Source organism: Rattus norvegicus, chromosome 8, assembly GCF_021556685.1.
Source record: "Rattus norvegicus strain SHRSP/BbbUtx chromosome 8, alternate assembly SHRSP_T2T, whole genome shotgun sequence".
NCBI lineage: Eukaryota > Metazoa > Chordata > Mammalia > Rodentia > Muridae > Rattus > Rattus norvegicus.
In genome coordinates this window covers 100,365,284-100,389,954 of record NC_141541.1, presented here as the reverse complement: position 1 = coordinate 100,389,954, position 24,671 = coordinate 100,365,284, and the positions used below count along the sequence as shown (strand labels likewise).

Below are 24,671 nucleotides of genomic sequence, written 5' to 3'. Positions count from 1 at the left end.
CAGCCTTGGATATGGAGACAAAGTTTGGAGCAGAGACTGAAGGAATGGCCATTCAGAGCCTGCCCCACCTGGGGATCCAGCCCATATATATATATAGTCGCCACAGCTAGATAATATCTATGAAGCCAAAAAGTACATAATGACAGTAGCCTAATATAGCTGTCCTGAGAGGCTCAGCTAGAGCATTTCAAATACAGAGGCAAATGCTTGCAGCAAACCATTGAAATGAGAATGGGGTCCCCATTAGAGGACCTAGAGAAAGGATTGAAGGAGCTGAAGGGGCTTGCAACCCCCTAAGAACAACATTACCAACCAACCAGAGATCCCAGGCACTAGACCACTATTCAAAGACTACACATGGACCGACCCATGGCTCCATGGACACCAATGGGAGGAAATGACTCTTAACATGACTTTCCATCCCACAATCCCTTGTGCCCTTTCTTTCCAACTTGTGCCTGGCAGAATGGCTCCTGCAAAGAAGGGTGGCAAGAAGGGCCATTCTGCTATCAACAAGGTGGTGACCCAAGAATACACCATCAACATTCACAAGTACAACCATGGAGTGGGCTTCAAAAGGCATCCTCCTGGGATACTCAAAGAAATTCTGAAATTTGCCACAAAGGAAATGGGGGCTCGAGATGCACATATTGACACCAGGCTCAATAAAACCATCTGGGCCAAGAGAATAATGAAAGTCCATTCCACGTCCAAGTACGTTTGTCCAGAAAGCATAATGAGGATGAAGTTTTACCAAACAAACTCTACACTCAGGTAATTTACATGGCTGTTACCATATTCAAAAATCTACAGTCAATGTGGATAAGCGCTAACCTGCTGAATGTCTAACATTGCAGAACTGCCAAAAAACAAAAACAAATAAAAAACAATATTCTGCTCTGTTTTTAATCAGTGCCTTTCTCAGCCTTTGCGAGAGAAGCTTCCTTCTGCATCAGATGGAAACAAATACAGAGACCAACAGCCAGACAGTTTGCAGAGTGAGAGATCTTGGAACACTCAACTCTTAATGGAAAGTCTCCAGCAAACCCCTTCCCTCAGGGATCCTGAAACCATAAAGAAGAGAAGGCTGAAGGGTTGTAGAAATCAGAGGCTGGATGGGGACAGGAAACACGCCTTTCTAAACAGAACTGGACCAATGAACACTCAGAGACTGTGACAGCATACAGAAGGCCTGAACAAGTCTGGACCAGATGAGGTACCAATGATCAAAAAAGTGGACACAAACCCCCATCCATACCCTAAAAGTTATCTCCAATTGATAAACACTTGCAAATGAAAATTATTTTCTTCCAATGGAGTCTCACTGGGGATAAAAAACAAAAATCAATGGCCTTATGTAACATCTTAAAGTTTGAATTACCTAGAACAAACATTGGAATGACATTTTAAGATACAGATGTAAGTGTATTACAATAAAATAGGAATTAATCCCAAAGATTAACAAATGAGATATTATGAAATTAAATTCTTTGATAAGAAAAAATGGATAATTACCCAAATGAAGACACAGTCTAGAGAAGGGCAAAAACTGTCTTTCATAAGTATCTATCAGAGAACAGAATAATATCTAGAATATATGAAGTACCAAACCCAAATACCCCCAAATTCAATCAGTAGATGAGCTAATAAGTTGAATAAGCTCTCAAAAGATTCATAAAAATGAGAATAAATACTTGAGAAACTGGTCAACATTCTCTAGTCATTGAGAAAATTCAACCAGGGTCATTTTTTTTTCATGTGCCCTGGACTACCTACCTTTGGGGGTTGGAGGTGAGGTGGCACTGAGTCAACAACAAAGACTCCAGGAATGGGTGAGAAACACCACAGCAAGCTTTCTGAACACTGTTGTAAGCTCCTTTAATACTCTCCACTCCTGTCACCACTGGTATCAAGAAAATATCTTTTCTAAACAACAGTTTTGAATTGGCTGACATTGTCTGCACCAGCAATCCTTGGTCTCTCAGACAGTCCTTAATTAGCTCCTCCTATAGGAGATGGTCTTATGGCTGCACGGAATTCAATGCTCAATCCCTTTTGGAGCTAAGTGTTCTAAGATCTCTCATTTCCTGCATGCTGTCTATCTGTAGGTCCCTGAATTTCTACCCATCTACTGAAGGAGGAAGATTCTCTGATGATCAATAAGGCAATGATTTATAAGTATAATAAAATGTTACTTGGACATCATTAGTCATCAGGAAAATGCAAATCAAAACAACCCTGAGATTCCACCTCATACCAATCAGAATGGCTAAGATAAAAAATTCAGGTGTCGGGGTTGGGGATTTAGCTCAGTGGTAGAGTGCTTGCCTAGCGAGCGCAAGGCCCTGGGTTCGGTTCCCAGCTCCGAAAAAAAGAAAAGGAAAAAAAATTCAGGTGTCAATATATGCTGGCGAAGATATGGAGAAAGAGGAACACTCCTTCATTGCTGGTGGGATTGCAAACTGGTACAATCACTCTGGAAATCAGTCTGGAGGTTCCTCAGAAAATTGGACATAGTACTACCTAAGGACCCAGCTATACCACTCTTGGGTGCATATACCCAAATGATGATCCAACATACAACAAGGACACATGCTCCACTATGTTCATAGCAGCCTTATTTATAATAGCCAGAAACTGGAAAGAACTCAGATGCCCTTCAACAGAAGAATGGATACAGAAAATGTGGTACATCTACACAACGGAGTACTACTCAGCTATCAAAAATGATGACTTCATGGAATTCTTAGGCAAATGGATGGAACTAGAAAGTAGCATCCTGAGGTAACCCAATCACAAAAACACACAGATGGTATGCACTCACTGATAAGTGAGTGCTAGCCCAAAAGCTGGAATTACCCAAGATATAGTCCACAGACCACATGAAGCTCAAGAAGAAGGACGAGCAAAGTGCAGATGCTTCACTCCTTCTTACAAGGGTGAACAAAAATATTTATAGGAGGGGATATGGAGACAAAGTTAGGAGCAGACTGAAGAAATGGCCATTCAGAACCTGCCCTACCTGGGTATGCAGCCCATATATATACAGCCACCACAACTAGATAATATTGATGAAGTCAAGAAGTGCATGCTAACAGGAACCTGAAATAGCTATCTCCTGACAGGCTCAGCCAGAGCATGTTAAATACAGAGGCAAATGCTAGCAGCAAACCATTGAACTGAGAATGGGGTCCCCGTTGAAGGAATTAGAGAAAGGATTGAAGGAGCTGAAGAGACTTGCAACCCCATAACAACAACAATACTAACCAACCAGAGCTCTCAGGGACTAAACCTCTACCCAGCGACTACACATTGGCAGACCCATGGCTCCAGCTGCATATGTAGCTGAGGATAGCCTTGTTGGGCAACAATAGGAGGAGAAACCCTTGGTCCTGCTAAGGCTGGACCCCCCCCCAGTGAAGGGGAATGCCAGGGCAGGGTGGGAAAGGAGAGTGGTTGGCGAGGGGGAATGCACTTATAGAAGGGAAAAGGGATGGGATAGGGGGCTTATGACCAGGAAACCGGGAAATGGAGTAACATTTGAAAAGTAAATAAAAAATATCCAATAAAAATGTTACTTGGAGTCATACAATTGCTAGTTTCTTTTAGCAGAACAGTAGTATTTGGGTTCATCTTAGGACTTTAGGCTACCCTGGTTATATTTCTTCAATGACTAGAGAATGTTGACCAATTTCTAAAGCATTTACTCTTGCATTTCTTATAAATTAAGGGAAAAAACTGCTTTTGGAGTCTCACCCCCATCAAAATGCTCATCAAGAGAGAAAATTATGGAGAGGGTAGGGGAAAACGCAAATCCCTGTTCATTGCTGGGGGTCTTGCTTATGCACATTCTATGAAAATCACTGTACTGCCTGGTTGTGTGTGTCAACGTGACACATGGTAGATTCACCAGAGAGGAAGGAGTCTAAGTTGAAGAAATGCCTCCATGAGATCCATTGAGGCATTTTCTCAATTATTGATCACTGACACAGGATCCAGATAATTGTGGGATCCCTCCCTGGGTTGGTAGCCTTGGGTTCTATAAGAAAGCAGACTGAGTAAGCCATCAGAAGCAAGCTAGTAAGCAGCAACCCTCCATGGTTCTGCATGAGCATCTGCCCCCAGAATTCTTGTCCTGACTTCCTTTGGTGATGAACAGCAATGTGGAAATATAAGCTGAATAAACCCTTTCCTCCCCAATTTGCCTTTTAGTCACAGGGTTTTATTGCGGCAATAGAAACCCTAACTAAAACATTAATATAGAAATGCTAAACTACCATGTAGGATTTCCTTATCACTTCTATATATATGCCCAAAGACTCAAAATACTCTAGACTCACATGCGCACTAAAGTTTATTGCTGCATTATCAGAACAGTCAGAAAATGGAACCATTAGATTCCCGTTGACAGAATGGGAGTGGCACATCTACACATTTTATGCAGTCATAAATAAATAAGTCATGACATTTGAGGGAAGATGGATATAAGTGAAAAATACTATTTTAAGCAAAATAAAACATGTTCGGCAAGGGTATGAGGAACACTTATCTAAAATTATATGTCAAACCAAGATATCAAAATTTATATACATGTGCACATAGGTATATGCATTTAATTCTATGTAGGTATATGGGGAAGACCAAAAACTAGAAAAAAGGAAGAGTTACTAAAAAGGGGGGGGGTGGAATTAAGTAATAGAACATATGTAATAGGAATGCAGAAAGTAGACTCACTGGAGAAAAAAAGAAAACCTGCAGACGTTGAGAAGGAGCGTGGTGGATGGTAGCAAGGGAGAATAATGATGAGCATGAGCAAATAACATGTATGAAGATGGTATGATGATACTCATGACTTCATGAGCCAGCCCAAATATTAATTAAAAGTCATTACCTACTTGTATGTGAGTGATATATGTATGTATCTGTTCTTGTGCGTGAGGGTGAATATGTACTCGTGTGCATGTGAAGTCTTCCAGTTGGTGCTGGGTATCTTGTTCAATTACTTCAGATTATATTTTGAGGCAAGGTCCCTTTCCATACCCAGCACTCACTGATTTGTTAGACTTGCTGATAAGCAAACTCCGGGGCTCCTTGTTTCTGATTCTTCAGCGCAGGCTCCTTATAGGATCCTCTAGTTGCTTTTTATCATGGATGCTATGAATAATGTCCTCATGTTTGTATAGCAAGTGCTTTATAAAGAGCTGCCTCGTCATCATCCAAATAACCAATTTTTAATAATACGTTGGAAATATTAGCAATGGACTGCTTTATGGTATGGATGGAAACTATAGTAATTTTGATTGACAGTTGAATCTGTGACATTGATTACTCTTCACAGGTATTAAGCATTGTTGTATTTTATTGTATATATGTATTAACTGTTTTTCAACAGTACACTCCATAAAGATCTGAAAATAATGTGTCATAAACATCTTGGAAACAACATGGTAGTATGGCAGAATAATATCTTAAATTAAATTCTGGTTCAATGATATTTTATGCATTGAGCAAATACACATTTGTTTACTACTTGTTTGTAAATGTGTGTAATTATAAAGGTGTTTATTGTAGCATTTAACATGCATTTTACATTTATGCAATATGAAAGGATACCTTATCAGCACCTCACGTGAGTGCATATCCAACCAAATCTCTGGTAATAATATTTTGACTAATTTGATGATGTTAACTGTTGGTGGGATCATTCTCCCATTTTCTGTTGGCTGAAAGGTGATTCTCACTCTAATTCTGCTCTTAGGGGGCCTTCCACAAGGGATTGACCCTGTTATGGATTAGAACCTCTGACCCTGTCTCTAACTGCTTAACACTGTACTACTCTTGTACTTTTAATGAACTATATAGAGGGAAACAGAGAGATAGGAAAGGGATAGGGCAGGCTATGCAATGTGCCATTGTTTCTAGATGTTTCGTTGACTTTTTTTACATGGCAGAAGACAAGAAAAACTAATGATTGCTTAGTAGCCAGTCCAATGTAATATTTATTATTAAAATTCTAAACACATTGCTTCCAAGGCATTGACACCTAAACACTGCCAGAAGTATCAAATGACTTCTCATTAATAACCATTATATTAATCACTGTTGCCCAGAATGAGAATCTGACTGCGAAATCCCCTGGTAGAAATTGCTATAATCGTTCAAACTACAGGAATGAATATTTTTCCACATAATTATTGCTGTCATCTTATTGAAAAATATCCCATTAGAAGGCAGCTTTTAGTTACGTAAATCGTGTTGATTAATTTTTAATTTTCTGCATTTATATGACATTGCACAAGTAAAGATCTTTGATAATTTAAATGGTTAGCTGAGCAATTATTAAAATAACTCACAGCAATTCAAACATTCATTTACTTAGTAGAAGTGCCATACATCATTAACTACTGATTAAAACAAAGTTTGGGGAATTGCAAAAGCTAAATTGATCGCAAAAATATGTATTTCAGGGTCTCTCTTTGCATGTCATGCAGTGTGCCTCAGCTGCAGGGAGAAAACGGACAGAGCTCTGGTGGGAATGTTTCAGAGCAAGGGGAGTCTAGGGTACAGTAGCATTCTAAAATGCTAGCCTTGTTTTCAAGCACATATTTGCCCCTCTAAGCAGATGATATAAGCCATCTCCAACAAAGAACTATTTAGTTATCTCAGTTTCTCTTTTATTGAAAACAAACACAAGATTGGGGACATGTGACTGGAGAATGAGTTCTCAGCTTTAGATGTTTACTATATGCTTCACTGATGTTCTCGAGTCTTCATAATAAGCACGAATTCTTGTTTGTACATTGTAGGGTATCCTACTGAATTCATAATGCTACACTGAATGCCATCGTTTCTCAGTATACATAATTGCTTAGTGCTTAGGGAAAACTGAATAATAAGTGACAGACCCCTGGGATATCTCCATTATCATTCTTCAAATATACAACCGCCTCTCAATGACAGGGATACACTCTGTACAACAGGAGTTGTCATCACAGGATACAGGACATGGCCTCTTGATGTAAGCAAGAGATATAGGAAATATGAGGCCTGGGAGGCTGTTGCCATTATGACTTGGAAGACTATTGTTGGTACACTGGCTTTAATAAGTAGAAGAAACATAGGGTTAGGGTTAGGGTTAGGGTTAGGGTTAGGGTTAGGGTTAGGGTTAGGGTTAGGGTTAGGGTTTAGAAAAAAAAGTAGAAGAAACATTCCATAAAATAATGATTACACATAAAATATAGGCCTGGGCCTTAGTCATTTATTGTCACCCTTAGTTGTTACAAGATACATAACTAAATGCATGTGGTGTAACTTTGTACTCTTCTGAAGAATGTTAATTAATATAAGCATGGCTGTAAACATTGAATAATGCATTGTACTGTGAAATTAGCATTACTACAATGCCAGCAGCATCCATTTTGATTCAAACATCTTCATTTAAACTTCTTTCAAGGGACAGTTAAATGGGTTGTTAAGGTGTAAGAATTTCAAAGAAAATGTTTGAAACAAAAACATTTGTGGGAAAAATGATTGATAAGTGTATATAGTAATATTGTAATGGCTATTTCTGGTTGTCAACTGGACTATATCTGGAATGAACTACAATCCAAAATTGGAGGGCTCAATTGAGATCCAGATCTTGAAGATGGAGGAAACAAGTTTCTGACCTGGATCTTGGCATGGAGAACTTGAGGCATAGTGGCCATGAAAAGCTTAGGTCCAGGCAAGTCTTTAATCCTAGGAGATTGAGGCAAGCAGATCTCTGAATTTAAGGTCAGCCTAGAACAAAGCAAGTCCCAGATACAGACATGGTGGTTTGATCTGGGCCACACCTTCTGCTGGAGACCTACATGTGACATCCAGAAAGGAAGATTTCACTCTTCACCTCTTGCACTCACTTGCCAGCGCATCGGTTGGAGCCTATTTCTACAGAAGACTAGCTGAAACAACTAGAGTAGTGGGACTAAGCAACTACCAGATTCTTGGACTTCCCGTTCACAGCTGGCCGTTGTTGGGTTAGTTGAATACAGATTGTAAGTCATCACAATATATTCCCTCAATATAGCAATATAGACAGACATTTCAAAAGTTCTGTGTCTCTAAAGAACCCTGGCTAATACAAATATAAATGGATATTATTCTATGTACCTACGTTCTGGAATATTGCAGATGCCCAGTAAATATCCTTAAATGTGAATTTCAAAGAAGAAGAAGAAGAAGGAGGAGGAGGAGGAGGAGGAAGAGGAGGAGGAGGAGGAGGAGGAGGAGGAGGAGGAGGAGGAGGAGGAGAAGAAGAAGAAGAAGAAGAAGAAGAAGAAGAAGAAGAAGAAGAAGAAGAAGAAGAAGAAGAAGAAGAAGAAGAAGAAGAAGAAGAAGAAGAAGAAGAAGGGGGGAAGAAAAAAGGAAGGAAAAAAAGAAAAGAAAATAGAAGGAAAGGGAAAATGGCTTTAAAATCTTTTTATTTTTCTAATTTCTAGGAAGTACTTTTTTAACATCATAAGTCCTATTTTTACACTTGTGATTCACAGATTTTATCTGCAAACCATCCAGGAACCATATCTCCTTTAATCCTCCAATCTGAAATTATGTCTGATTTTTCCTCTGTAAACAGTTCAGGACCTGTTTACCTGCAGTGTTACAACATAGTCCACTCTGAGAATGACTGTTCTTAATTAAGAGAGTCCTGCTTGTGTGAGGTCAATCTTTGGCTTCTATGAGGTGGATTTACTCCCTCTGTGCTGCTTGCTTCTGTTGATCCAGCACAAATCAAGGGGAGGCAGTACAGGGGAGTAGAGGACAAGATGAAAAATAACAGGACAATGTCCTTATGGTGGTCACAAATCGCACAAAATAGACACATTGTATGATTTGCCTAAACCAGGGCTCTTTCTTTTTTCTTCTTTTATTGGATATTTTCTTTATTTACATTTCAAATGTTAGCCTCTTTCCCCTTCAGAAACCCACTATTCCCTCCCCCTCCCCCTGCTTCTATGAGGGTGATTCCGCACCCACCCATCCACTCCCTCCCTCCCAACTCCCCATGCTGTCATTCCCCTACACTGAGGGGGAATTGTCCAGCCTTGACAGGACCAAGGGCTTCTCTTCCCTTTGGTGCCCAACAAGGCCATCCTCTGCTACATATGGGGCTGGAGCCATGGGTCACTCCATATGTACTCTGCTTGGTGGCTTAGTTACTGGAAGCTCTAGCGTGTTTGGTTGGTTGATATTGTTGTTCTTCCTATGGGGTTGCAAACTTCTTCAGCTCCTTCAGTCCTGTCTCTAATTCCTATTTGTCAGGCTCTGACAGAGTCTCTCAGGAGACTGCTATATCAGGCTCCTGTCAGCATGCACCTCTTGCCATCAGCAATAGTGTCTGGGTTTGATGATTGTATATGGGATGGATCTCCAGGTGAGGCAGGCTCTGAACGGCCATTACTTTAGTCTCTGTGTCCACACTTCGTCTCCATATTTCCTCATTGTTAGTATTTTGTTCCCCCTTCTAAGAAGGACTGAAGTATCCACACTTTGGTTGTCCTTTTTTTTGAGCTTCAAGTGGTCTGTAAATTATATCTTGGGTATTCTCAGCTTTTGGGCTAATATCTACTTATCAGCAAGTACATACCATGTATGTTCTTTTGTGACTGGGTTACGTCACTCAGGATGAGTTCCACCCATTTGCGTAAGAATTTCATGAAGTCACTGTTTTTAATAGCTGAGTAATATTCCATTGTGTAAATGCACCACATTTTCTGTATCCATTCCTCTGTTGAAGGACATCTTGGTTCTTTCCAGCTTCCGGCTATTATAAATAAGACTATGAACATAGTGGAGTATGTAGTAGTAGTAAAGTAGTAGTCTTTGTTGTATGTTGGATCATCATTTGGGTATATGCGCCCAAGAGTGTTATAGCTGGGTCCTCAGGTAGTACTATGTCCAATTTTCTGAGGACCCAGCAGACTGATTTCCACAGTAGTTCTTCCAGCTTGCAATCCTACCAATGATGGAGGAGTGTGCCTCTTTTTCCATATCTTTGCCAGCATCTGCTGTCACCTGAGTTTTTGATCTTAACCATTCTGACTGGTGTGAGGTAAAATCTCAGGGTTGGTTTGATTTGCATTTTCCTGATGACTAAGGATGTTGAACATTTGTGTAGGTGTTTCTCAGCCATTTGATATTCCTCAGTTGAGAATTCTTTGTTTAGCTTGTACCCCAATTTTTAATAGGGTTATTTGATTCCCTGGAGTCTAACTTCTTATGTTCTTTGTATAAATTGAACATAATAGCACCATTTCATTGAGTTTTCTGCTCTCGAGTATTTAGATGTTAATTTTAGAGGCTTAAACATTAAATGCTTCTCTGGAGACTGAGACAAGATTGAAAGTCTAATTCTGACCTGAACACGTTAGAAAAAAAAGTCTGGATCTATAAACTCAGTGATGAAGTTCTTGCGTATACAATGACCTACATTTCATCTTAACACTGTATACAAATAAGCCAAAATATGTTTTGTTGTGTTACAGTTGCTCTCTACAACAAAGCTGTCTCATTAATATGTATGACAAAGAACTTATAAACTGAAACTCACGAGAAGACAAAAATATGGAAAAGGGAACAAAAACAGCAATAATAAAACATCATTGTACCACTAAGAGTTTGTGTGTGTGTGTGTGTGTGTGTGTGTGTGTGTGTGTGTGTGTGTGTGTTAATACTTTGAAGAGTTAATCTTGGACTAAATGAATTGGGCTTTCTTCTCAGTCTTTGGTAGGCAAACCTTGTCTTTGGTTCAGTTGGGCCACTACTAGGTGCCCTCATTTTAGCCATTTTTGCTGCATTTCTGCAAATTGTGTAATCGCCAGGACTGTGTTCATGGTCAAAGAGTGAAAAGGACAAAGCGTATACAATCAAAGTGTACCTCTTTTTTCTGTATTGGTTTTATTTCCTCTGATGATGAGATGTGATGAGAGCTGTACCCAAGCTGTAAGAATACATGGCTTGGGTTGAGCCTAGAGTGTTTCTATCTCTGTACGACTGATCTAAAAGTCATGCTTATCTAATCTCTAACTCATTCTGTCAAATATTTCTCTCATTTATCACTTTGTCTGCCCCTCAATTAATTTTCACTTTCAAACTCGGCTGCTTCCTTCTTCAAACTAACTTTACTCTGACTGTTTGGTACTTAAGGTGTATACTAAAGTCAAGTCTATATTCCATCCAGATCATACTGTAATCCAGCGTGTGTCCACATTCCTGCCAGGTCACATGTGCCCAGAAGGTCTTTGGATGTGATCCCTTGCCAGAACAACCATGTTGCTGGAGAAAAATTCTTCTACAGTTTTCCCCTGAAGATAAAGCATTTCCAGAGTTCTTAGTGGACTTTGTGTAAGTCCACTCATCAGAAAGAATGCCAAATAACCACAGCTCTTCAGTGGTAGTGAACAAAGCAAACCTTTATATTTTTGAGGTAGCTTATGAAGCCTGGAAACTGAGAAAAGAAGGAAAATGAATGATGGAGCCAAACACTGGAGGATGAAAAGGAGGGGTCATTTTAGTGGAGATGGGTACACCAATCATGAAGGTTGTAAGAGCTGTTGATGGTAAATCTTTACACTGAAGGAATCATTTAGACAAATGTCTCAATTTTGACACATAAAATTCAAAGATGTTGGATGAAACATGATATACACATACATAGCAAGAAACAATCATAATTTAGTTTTCTTAAGAGGAAAACTGTATCCCCCACCCCTCTCCCTCTTTTTATCTCTTTTTATATATCAATCTCTTATTTTACAATAAACTTTTGTTACCACTAAAAAAAAAAAAAAAAAAAAAGAGGAAAACTGTAGAAATGTACTTAACCTTATACATGATAGAAAATAAATTTTTGTATTGGAGTAATTTCCCAAACATTTTTAATAATAATAATAATAATAATAATAATAATACTTTGGCTCATTGTTGCCTTCAAGCAATATTTTGGCACAATGTTAGAGTGGTTTGTCTTCCAAGTACATTAAACGTAATTAATTCTGATGATTTGTAATAAGTTCTGCAATGGATGATCACAGTAAATGTGACTAATATGTTGTTTATTCTGTTAGTAAATGTTATTTAAATATCCTGCTTTTATTTAATTTTATGTTTTCTACCACTTTCAGCCTGTTATCTAATCCAAAATAGATATTCATTTTTCAGTCTTAGCTACTTTATTAGCATTTTCCTTTCCTTGATAAACTAGCAAGGTTCTTGTAAGGCAAATAAAGCACCTTGGGACAGAGAAATTCTAGGCTACCCTGCCCCAAGTGCCATGTGAGAAAAGGGTTCCCTAAACAATCTATTTTATGACATAAAAACTGGGCTGTGTCAGTTATTGGGTAAAGGCGGACTAGAATCCATGCTCCCCCTTATTTTTTTTGTTTTACCACCACAACTGCCAGATACACATTGGATCAGCTCAGGCTTTTGAAAGAACTCTTCCACAGAAAATGCTCCTCTTCTCTCCATGACAATGAGAATTTGACTCAGAGATCTGGAGATAACCACCAGCTTCTGAAGCTCAGAGTTAATGGATCTTATGTGTAATTTTTTTTTACATATTATCAATTTATTTGAATAGCTATTAATTTAAAAATGTCATCGCTGTAGGAATAACTTCATATTCTACAAAGTGCAAAGATTTATTTTGATAACATTTAAAAATATGTCTTGGACTTTCAAGAGCCCTTAAAATTTTAACTATTAACAATTCCATTTGAATGATTATTTCTGTAAGTAAGAATTTGGTGAAGCCTCTTAACTAGACCACTGCTAGTGTAGAAAGAAAGCTTTGTGGGGGATCAAATTGCCAAGGCTATCTCTTTGGGGATAAAGAGAAGCAAAATGGTGAAAAAGCAAACAGATTTTATATGACAGTCAGCAGGGTGGTGGCTTTGCATTGATACGAGTTTTTCAGATTGAACATTAACTGGATGTCCTTGTCCAAGGCAGGGATGCATCAGATTAAGTGAGGTTCCAGTAAACAGAAACCTGTCTTATGAGATTCCTAAGGAATGCTGAATTTAGACTTCTGTTTACCCAATAACAATTCTTCAGTTTACTCAGTCATAGTCCGTCTGCTTAGGACATTTTCACCAGCACTGCCATTTTGAGTGCCTATTTTGAACCTACCTGTTGCTTCACAGACTAGTAATTAAATTTTGATAGCTTTTTTTAAAAAAAAAATAATAACATTTAAAAGTAGGGGGTTTGTGGAGGGGAAACTGGGAAGGGGGATAATACTTGAAATGTAAATGAACAAAATTATCAATAAAAAAGCCACTTTTAGTCATAAAATAAAACTTTCATATATAACTTTTATTTCAATAGATTATAGTTATATACTGAGACTATGTTTACATAATCTTCTATTTGACATATTTGCACCATTTAGTGTGGTTTTTAATAGGCATCCAAATTTTAGTATCCTGATATTTTAGCATACTCCCAGAATTAAGTGAGACAAAGAAACATTATTCTTTTGTGTTTAAAGATAAATATTTATTTCGTTAGCTTTCTGGGCTTGGAACTAGTCACAGTACCAATAAGTGAAAGAGACAGATATTTATAAGTTAATTTACTCAAGAACTTATACATATTACATAAATCATCTGATTTGTATTTGTAGTATGCAAGATAATAAAGCACAGGATATTTCTCTGGAAGAGAGAAAGCCAATGTTGGATCATCATTTTGTTAAAATAAAGTCACTTCTTAAATTAAACCATTTGCTCTTTGCTTAAAATTAGCTTAACTTTGAGGTAGTTGTAATCAGCATTTCAAAGTTTTTAATTCACAGCGTGACCGAGTAGGGGAGGAGTCCCAAGGTCACTTTCTTTAGTGCAATTTTTTCTGAAGTGATAACATCATTAAAGATAACATCATTAAAATCCACCATCTACCTTTGCCTACATAATAGTTTTGCCCTTTGTGGCTATGTTTTTATAAACAAGAAAGCAGAACAAATGTGAGCATTTATATGAAATAATATTGAGAGATACCTTGTGATGTTTGATCAAAGTGATGGTAGCTCCATCTTCCAAATTTGACTGTGGAAAAAAATCATATTTGGACAGATAAGTGAGGATCCCAGAAGATAGGGAAGCAGTCTTTGTGACTCTCTGAAAAAGAACGTGTGGTAGAAATTTCTAGAAGAGGAGAAGATGGACTACAGGTAATCTTTCAGAACTCATCTCCACCCACTCTGGCATGTATCTTTGGGTTATCACCAAGGCCTTTAATCTAAATGAAATTTAAATATGTGATGACTGATGAAATGCTATACCCAGTCCACCAAATCATCTGGTTTAGCAGAGTTTAACCATGACTGGTTAGTGCACTTGAATCACGGGGAATGTTTGGTAATGATTATTTTATTGCCCATAGGAAGAGAGATTCAAACTGGTGGGATTGATACAAAGTCTGTCTCTGGCCACAATCCCATAAAATAGGGTGGTTGCTGATATTCCAAGAGAAAATGACCTTGTATACTAAGCATCTAAATGTCTAAGGAAAAAATTCTTTCAAAAGAAAGGCAATCAATAGAACAATCTGGATTGTCTATCACGAAGGGAGATACAAGGACAAATCACAAATGTCCAGTATGTGGCATTAACTGATGGTAAGAAAAACTTAAAGCAGGGCTGGACAGATGGTTTAGCATTAAGAATACTTTCTGCTCTAGCAGTGAACCTGAGTTTGATTCTAACTCCCATCGTGGGTGGCTTACTCCTTCCTGTAACCACAACACCAAGGTATTTCATATCCTCTTCTGGATTCTAGAGACACTACATTCATACTACACACACACACACACACACACACACACACACACACACACACACACGCACACACACACACACACATACACACACACATACACACACATATACACACACACATACACACACACACAATTAAATAATAAGGTTAAAAAAAGAAGATAAAGTAAGATTGCCATTGCCATGCCTACAGGGGAGAACAAAAACTGAGAAATCAAAAATGTAGGTTCTAAAGCTTTATTATTTTTACATGGATTTCAGAATGGAAAGAAGACATGTGACTTATATTGTCAGTGTTTATAAACAATTTTAAATACAGCAATACAACAGTTTAAGATATTTATATTACTGTGGACCTCTTATTCCAAAGAATATACCATGGATCCATCAGATATGTACACTTTCATGTGCAATAAACAGGAAGAGAGCTAGGTTCTTGAAGAACTGTCCAAGGAAATGGAAAATCAACCATAGAACAATCAACATGAGCCTTTGCTTGTGTCTAAAGAGCATAGAGAAAGCACAATCAAAACTAAATAGGATTGTGAAAATACTTATATGTAGTATCATTCTCCTTTCCTACGTGATACTGAAATAAAATGAATTTTTTGCTGCTTGAAAAAAGAAAGGGAGGAGTGGAGAGTTGACTCAGCAGTTAAGGATACACTCTGCCTTTTGGGAGGGTCTGAATGTGGTTCCCAGTAACCATGTCAAGAGGCTCTCAACTGTTTGTCACTACAGAACCAGGAGCTCCAATTCCCTTTTCTGGCCTCTGTTGGCACCAGTACAGAGCATGTTCCCCACAGAGATACATATATGAACATAATTATAAAATCTTCAAAAGCTAAGCAAGATCTGTGCTCCATTTTTTATCCCTGAATTTCTTTTAGTCAGGAGCAATACTGGGTCAAACATTTTGAAGGGAGGTTGGTAACACCATCCCTCCACTGGAGGCCCTGTCTACCTACTAGAGGTGGTCTCTTTAGGCTCCTTCTCTCTACTGTTGGGCATTTCAGCTATGGTTACCTCCATTGCGTCCTGGGCACTGATGACAATCCAGGCCTCTGGGACTTTCTAGAGGTGTCCCCACCTCACACACCACATAACTGCATATTTCCATTCATTCTGGGTTTCTCACCTGTTTCCCCACATACCTGATGCTGTGCCCTTTTCCCTCCCCCTCCTCTTTCTCACTCAGATCCCTCCCCTCCCTCTGTCTCCCATGATTATTTTGTTCCCCTTTCTAGGTTGAATTGAAGCATCCTTACTTGTGCCTTCCTTCTTGTTAAACTTTTTACAGTCTGTGTGTCGTATCGTGAGTATTCTCTATTTTTTGGCTAATATCCACTTATCAGTGAGAACATACCATGCATGTCCTTTTGGGTCTGAGTTACCTCACTTGAGATACTATTTTCTAGTTCCATACATTTGCCTACATTATTAATGGCTAAATAGTATTCCATTGTGTAAATAGACCACATTTTCTGTATCCATTCTTCGGTTGAGGGACATTTGGATTGTTTCCAATTTCTGGATATTACAAATAAGGCTGCTATGAACATATGCATTACATGTCCTTGTGGTATGGTGGAACATTTTGGGTATATGCCCAGGAGCAGTATAGCTGGGTCTTCAGGTGGATTATTTTTCCAATTTTTTTGAAGAACCTCAAGATTGATTTCCAGAGTGGTTGTTCCCGTCCGCATTCCCAGCAGCAATGGAGGAATGCTCCTCTAAATGGAGAGAGATTGGGAGAAAAGCCACCCAGTAACTCTCTCTACTTGTGATTTATCCCGTGGACGAGCACCAAATTCTGACACTATCATTGATGTCATGTTGTATTTGCAGACAGAGGCTGTCCTCTGAGAAACAATACCAGTACCTGACTGAGATAAATACAGATATTTACAGCCAACCATTGGCCTGAGGTTGGGGACCCTTGTGAAAGAGTTAGGTGAAGGACTGAAGGTGTTGAAGTGGATAACAACCCCATGGGAGACCAATAGTAACAACCAGCCAAGGCCTCTGGGAGCTTCCAGAGACTAATCCACCAACCAAAGAGCATGCATGGGCTGGTCTTTGGCCCCCGGCACATATGCCATGCTGGCCTGAGTGGGAGAGGATGTGCCTAATCCTGTAGATGCTTAATGCCCCAGGGAAGGGGGATGTGTGTGTGTGTGTGTGTGTGTGTGTGTGTGTGTGTGTAAAGTAATTGACCATGGAATGGAGGAAATAGATATATCATCCCTTCTAGTATACACACACTGGGGGAGAACAAATAAGTTAGTGAACAGAAAAGACACAGTAAACTTCAGACATCTAGTCAAGAAGTGGCAAGACTGATATTGAGGCAGTTAAATAGAAATGCAGCTATTTCCAAACTTTAATCATAAATCATTTTCGTGCCAAAATTCTTAGCTGTGAATCAATGATCTTGAAATATAATGAGGTCTATAGGACAGAAACTCCTCTTGTAAATTATTTATCATGCCACTACATGTTCTCAGGGAAATCTGTCTTTCTGCATTTTTACTGAAGGGGTTAAATCCTCTGCTATACTATCTAACGAACAGTTCAATGGAAGATATGTTTCTAAGAGTTCAAAAAGCACCATCATTCTTCTACTGCTTTTTATGCACACAGAGCCTGTGTTAGTTTGTATCAAAATGGCCCACACAGGCTCATAGAGGATAAGTAGCTTTATTTGAAGGATTGGGACCTGTGGTTTTGTTGAAGTAGGTGTGGCCTTACTGGAGGAAGTATGTCAAGATGGGCTTGACGTTTCAAATGTGAAAGCTAGGCCTAGTGCCACTTTCTCTCTTCCTGTTGCTGATATTGAAGACTTAGGTACTCCCCATCATCACCTGCATCTCCAGAAGCCTACACACCACCATGCTTCCAGCCATGTTGATAATGGACTAAATATCTCCACTGTAAGACAGCCCCCAACTAAATATTTTACTTTATAAGAACTGCTGTGGTTGTGGTGTCTCTTCATAGCAATAGGAACCCTAAGACACAGTCTATTTTCATCAAAATGTTAATTTCATCCTTATTTCCTTCTTTCTTTCCTCCCTCCCTCCCCTTCCTTTCTCTCTCTCTATAACTTCCTTTCTATCTCTGTCTTGCTTTTCCCATCATCTTTTCCTTTCAGTAAAGATTGAATTTGGGGCCCCAAATACCATGGGAAAATAATCATTATGTTCATGTTTTTCTCATATTTGGTTACTGAAGATCTATTTAAGATTGGTAAGTTTAAAAATAGAAAGGGTTCTTTTTTGACAATTTGCTGAAAAAACTCATTTTTTTTTGGTGTTTGTGTGTGGGGGTCACAAAATACCAACATCATGTAACTATGTTTAATGTTTCTTTCTACAAATTGAGATATTGGAAAAAAATAAATACCATCCACACTGTAAATAATAATATTTCATGAGTTAGTGTCATTTGAATTCATAAACTAGATTAACATGCATAGATACAATTTCTATATAAAAAAAGACTTTTTGAAGAAACTCTTGAAAATAATTATTTCCATGGCCTCCTCTTGCCCTCTTTCTCCTCGGTGGTCGCTCATTCTTTTAGTTTAAGAGCCCCAGAAGTGGTAGGGGGTAGGAAGAAGAGGTAGACAAGGCTATTTTGTGTACAGTTATAGGTACAGGCTTTTGTGGTTTCAGTTTTGAAGCTGTAGCCTATGGTTCTCTGAATCTATTTACACAGATGTTGAGGAAGACGGATTGTAACCATCTACCACTGGCCTCATGGTCACCTTTGCCTTTGAGCAATCTCTGGGAGGTACATTAATAATGACTGCGTTAGACACTCATTTCTAAGTTACCATGTTTTTATTCCATGCTGTCCATTTGGAATGTAACCTAACCCATATTCTTTAGTCTCAGCCATGTTTATTTAGTATTATATTAGTCCACTTGGAAATTTGTAGTTTTCTCATTAATTTCAGGATACTGTACAATGTATACACAAGGCACACTGATTCGGCTATTCAAATGAATGTTTTGAAAAGCTTATGATTGAATTTTGATGTTGAATGACAACATTTAGCAATAGAAAGAAAATAAATATTACCTGATTTAACGGTTTAAGATTCTGATATTGAAAGTATTCTAAGAATGTACTATTGAGCAGAATGCTAACTGCATGCTAAGCTACATTACAGTCATTAGCTGAACTGGCCACTGAAGGGCATTTAGTTCCACCTTTTCCAGAATCCCGTTATATTGGTTACTGTATGACAACTTCATAGGAATTCAAAGAGATAGAATCTTGTGTTTAATTATTCCCTTCCTCCCTCCCTCCCTCCCTTCCTCCCTCCCTCCCTTCCTCCCTCTTCTCCATCCCAATATGGATTAAAATGGCTAGGTTTTTCATGACCTTTTCTCTCTCTCTCTCTCTCTCTCTCTCTCTCTCTCTCTCTTTCTCTCCCTCTCTCCCTTCGTCCCTCCCTCCCTCCCTCCGTCCCTCCCTTTCTCTCACTCTCCCTCTCCTTTCTCCTTTTTTAAAAATATAAGAATGTTTTCTCTACATTACAGGATCTCAAATCCTGCTGTTATGCCAAATGCCCCATTCTGCAGGGAGTTTTCACGCTGCCAGCATTGTGATACTGAGCTGAGGATGTACACTAAACAGGGCTGCCAGGGCAATGTTCTCAGAGCAGTCTCTCCACCATCCAAATCAGAAGCATGCCATCCTTGACGGCACTGTGGAGCCTGGGAAGGTGCTGGGCATAGCTCTATGTCAGGACTCTGATCTTGCTCACAAACTGGTCATATGGACCTCCTGCTGCCATGCCTAATAACTCAAGCACACATGCCTACCTCTTTTCTCACCTTTTACCAGGAAGGAAGCATTGTCTCTGATTGTCCATCAGGACTAATCCTCTCTCAGCATGATACTTGTTCGCATAATTACAGAGAGTGAGCCAAAAATGTACATTAGGAGCTGCTGCTTTTCAAAAAAAAAATAGTATATGTATATATGAAAAGGTCATTTTATTCATTTCACTTCTCTCATAGTTAAAATTTCATCCACTATTATATTTTTAACCTTTATGCTTTTATTATTTGTGTTTAATTAAAACCACATTCAACTCCAATAAGCTTTCATAACACCTTTTATGAATGTTATCATAGCCTGAGACATTTAAAGACTTACCCTGGCTCTCGGAAAATATTAGGCATTTGTTCTGGGCATTTTTGTGCCAGTTTTAGTTATAAAACTGAGCTGTTCATAATGCTCCTGAAAATAGAGCAGAATGACTCAGTCAAAAGGCCTCTTTCCAAAAAGCTATACAGTCACTGGGATCCCTTTTAATTGGCCTACAGAGAATAAAAGGGTAGGAAGTGCATATCTCCATAGAAAGAATGTGGTCCAAGCACAGAAAACAAGACAAAATGAGGAAGCAGGAGTAAAGGTTCAAATAAGTATAATTTCTACTTACTAAAAAAGTTATAGTGGACTTCAGAAAAACGTCTCAAATTTTGTAACCAATAAAAAGGGAAGAAATTACAGTTATTACTCTGACTTAGGAAAGTGTGATGTTCACTGTAAAAAATACTGGTAAAGAAGATTAGATATGTCAAATCATACTGTGGTCATTCATTCATGGCATATTCTTGGCCATACCATGGCACATTTTATGTTAATATCTGCATAAGAGTCAGAAAGAGTACAGGGTCAGGAAAATAATTGAAGACACATGAAGCTTCATATTGTCCAGTTTGTAAAGAAAGGAAAAGAATGCAGTTGGAAGGTTTGTTGAAGGCTCAGGCAGGGTGTGTAATACAGATTGAGTAGTGTCCAAAATATTAAGATTCCCAGAGTATTTACTAGAGTGAGTTAGTTCTTTTTCTCTCACCTTCCAGTATGTCTACGAGTGTGTAGAATCTTTCGACATCATTGCTTCTGTAGAGCTTCAATCATAGTTTTTGAAAGTGTAACTCTCAGCCTTTCATGTTTGAAGACGTGATTTTTTAAGCTCTTGGTTTAACTCAATTTCTACTCCAGGAAGGAGAAACATTAGCTCGCTAAAGGTTATAGCATGCAAACACTCCTCATTATGTCTTCAGGTTTAGCATTTAATAGAGGCATCTTGATAGCATGAAGGCTAAAAATTTTGAGGAGATACTCATCTAATCCTATAATGTTAATATAAAGAAATAAAAATATATGTATTGTTTGTGAATTGCATGGTTGCTAAAATTGTATGACTTAAAATTGATTTATCAAGAGCTCTTCATTGTAATGAATAGAAAACAATTTAAAATTGCACTTTTATGCTTACTGATTTTGAGGATGTCTTAGAGTGTATCTTTAATTTATGGTGTGAAGGAGACTTGATTTCCTATGCAGGATCTCGCTGCTCTGATGCCCATTTGTGTAGTTTTCTCAACTAACACTGGCTGACCAGTTACATGTCCTCCGATGTCTCCCATATTCCCCAAACCCCTAAAGTGCTGATCTGTGTCTCAGCCTGGAAGTCTGGAACTGCCAGGCAGACACATGACATTGATTGTTACCCTCAGGCCAGATGCTTCAGGCAGCTGCTACAGGAGTCCTTCTGCTTAACACATGCAAGGCAGAAGGTAAAACTTAGTCTGTGAGAAAGGAGCCATATCAATAGCGTAAATGATCTCAGGATAGAACGCGACTAACAAACTCAGATCTTCTTTGAGATCATTCCATGCTTTTCCTTATCACAAGTAAGAAACCCAAGAGGAAATTCAGGCGTGCCTCTTCCCTCAAAAGTAAGACGGAGCAGAACACACGTCTCTGCCTCATGATTTCTATAGGTCTCCTCCCTTTACCTTCCATCACAATATGCTGTAGGATTCATATATGTTCACAGCCCACGAACCAATAATCATTTGTAGTGGTAAATCCACAATGAAAATGAAGCATAGCTGCCATGGGAAACTTGTCAGAATGCTGTCAAACATTCATAAATACGTGTTATTTTTTCAAGATCCTGTAGCCTTGGCTGTGTCCCTTCCAACCTTAAAAATCATCTCATTGTCACATGACCCATCCTATTTTCCAACTCGGAATTAGAATAGAGTCAATGACACTTGTAGCAGGAAATGATCTTTAAGTCTTGACATTAGTTTGGATAAAGTATCAAGGATTTCAGGGCAAGTCATTAGGTGCAACATCAACTCAAAGTTGAATCTTTCCCAATAGTGGTTATAGTTTGGCTAATTCTTTTGATTTTCTGAGCTATCACTGTAAAGTTGGATCTTATGCCACAAAACTGAGTGCATACTATTGCTCTCATGACAAGCTTACAGCTGGTAAAACAATGGCAACCTTACCCCTGTTCCAAGCACTTGACTTTCTCTCTTCTTGGTCTATCTATGCCCAGATTAACTCGAACTACATTTCAACTCATTTTAACAAATAGTAAGAATGAATATGTTTAAAAGTAAAACTTTCATTAGTATTTTATATTAAAGTCAACTACTTTAACTATATCACTGCATTTACAAAGAAAGGATATGTATAAAGAAACATATTTTTTATTTTTTGTACCTGTTTTGCATATGTCCAGTACTTGAACATTGTGATAAGATGTCTGCAAAATTCACTCTTGAGACCACACAGTTAAATTACAATATGTAAAGAAAACAACCTTCTGAATTCCTTTTGTTTATGATCTTGTGTTAAACACATTCTTTGCTATTCTTTGCTGTGTGAAACCTGTGAGTCAAGGATGGGCCTGTTGAAGACCTTAATAAAATGGGCTCTCTATTGAATGGTAATTATCAGCTTAATGAAAGGAGCATGTAAAAAACCAGAGTACGTAAATATTCTGAATATTTTTCCCTTTGTATTATGCTTATTTTATTTTATGTGTATGTCTGGTGACTATATGTATGTATATGTAACACTCTAGTGCTTAGTGCCTTTCAGAAGACAGAAGAGAGCAAGAGATTCCCAGGAACTGATGTTACCAATTTTGTGGCAATGAGGCTGGTGTTACCAACTCCATGTTGTTCTGAGCTAGTTATACATAAATATTTCTTTGCTGTAACACTGTGACTATAAGCCACTCTATGGGTGCTTGAAATCGAGCCCACCTCCTGTGGAAGAGCAGCTAGGGCTCTTTTTCCTCACTTACTGAAAATTGATTCTTTTGTCATATAATATATCCCAGTTCCAATTTCTCCTTCCTCTGCCCCTCCCAGTTCCTCAGTGCTATCAAGCACTGATCCATCTCTCCAGCCCCAGGATTCGTTTACAAATACATTGTTGTTTCAGTTTGTTCACGAGTGCATGTGTGTGCTTGTGTTTGTGACTGTTCGTTTGTTCGTGTATTGTGTATGTTTGTTTATTTGTGCGCACATGTAAACATGAATGTGTGAACATATGTAATCACATGTGCCTGGTTGCCTGGTGGTCTCATGTGTGCACATGTGCACATGATTATGTGTTTGAATGCGTATATAATATAACTAGTACTTTTGTATTTCTTAGAGATTAGATACAAGACAAGTAACTAGAACAAATTCTCTGTAATTAAAACAGGAAATGAATACTCCTTGAATAAGATTTGTTTCAAAGTGAAACTAAATAAGGACACCCCCTGTTTCAGGGAAAAGTTGTGGAATCCTTTTCCAGACTGTTCCCCCTCAATGACCTGATGTTGACCCTTACTGAAGGAATAGATTTGTTTTGGCAGACCCCTGTAGCCAGCTACCTGCAGAGACAAGGCAATCCCAGCTCAGGGAATGCCTAATAAAATAGTCAAATATTCTTTTCATTTGGGTATAGCTTTCACATATGGTCTTCTCTTCTGGTCAGCATAATTTACACATGTGATTTTTTTTAAAACATAGTATTTTAGGATCTAAAACAATTATAAAATGATCAGTAATATAATCATATATTCTGCATTGTAACATTCCAGTCTAACAATTCCATCCTAGAATAATTGCAAATAAGATGTAAAATGAATGAGAGAAAAACATAACAAAAATGTACCAGATAGCTTTCCTGTAGTAGCTACCCCTATATCTTTCTTTGTTAGCTTTTCCTTAAAGATTGAGTGCCGGGGATATCGCTTGATCCACAGTAGATGGCCATGCATCATATACCCTCTTGTGGATATCATCCTCAGAAGATTTATTGTAATAAAGAAGATAGAAAGGGACAGCACAGCATATATGTTAAATTCTGCAGCAGCAAGTGTTAATATGTAGTTAGACGCTCTCTTCAAGGGGGTTCTTATCACTGTCTCCCTGGGTAGTGTAAAGATTAATTAGTCAAAGTTTGGAGGCTCTTTGAAGCTAGAAAACACCGAAGAAGTGCTAAGCATTATCGTGGTAACTGGTGAGTGAAGCAGACGAGATTTGCAATCTCAACAGTTCTTTGGAATGTGTGTCTATCCTGATTCACAGTTTTTTTTCCTTACAGTGTTTTATGGATTGAAAAGTTCTTATCGGATTTTGAAGATGAAAAAGCCAGATACAGAGGTGTATGTCTTTAACACCAGCAGTAGGTAGATAGAGACCGATCCTGTAAGTCATTTTTCAGCCTTTGACCTCTACAAATACATACATGGGTAAGTGTGTACACACACATGCACACACACACACGCACGCACACACACACACACACACGCACACACACGCATGCACACGACAGATACCAAAGGCAAATATTCATGAATTCTATAAAGTTTATAGATATTTTGTTAGTATGATTCAATCATTAATGATTCTAGTAATCTCAAATATGAAATGCAATCAATTGTTTCTTTTAAGACCTATAATTAACTAAACAAATATTATTTTCTTTATTCATAAAGCAAATTCTGTACATATTCTTCTCTCCCAATGA

At 38.3% G+C, this 24,671-nt stretch overlaps 1 pseudogene; it reads left to right on the top strand.

Moving 5' to 3' along the window:
- The first annotated feature begins 429 nt into the window (after positions 1–429).
- LOC148004298 (large ribosomal subunit protein eL31 pseudogene) lies at positions 430–849 on the top strand (annotated as a pseudogene).
- Positions 850–24,671: the final 23,822 nt, after the last annotated feature.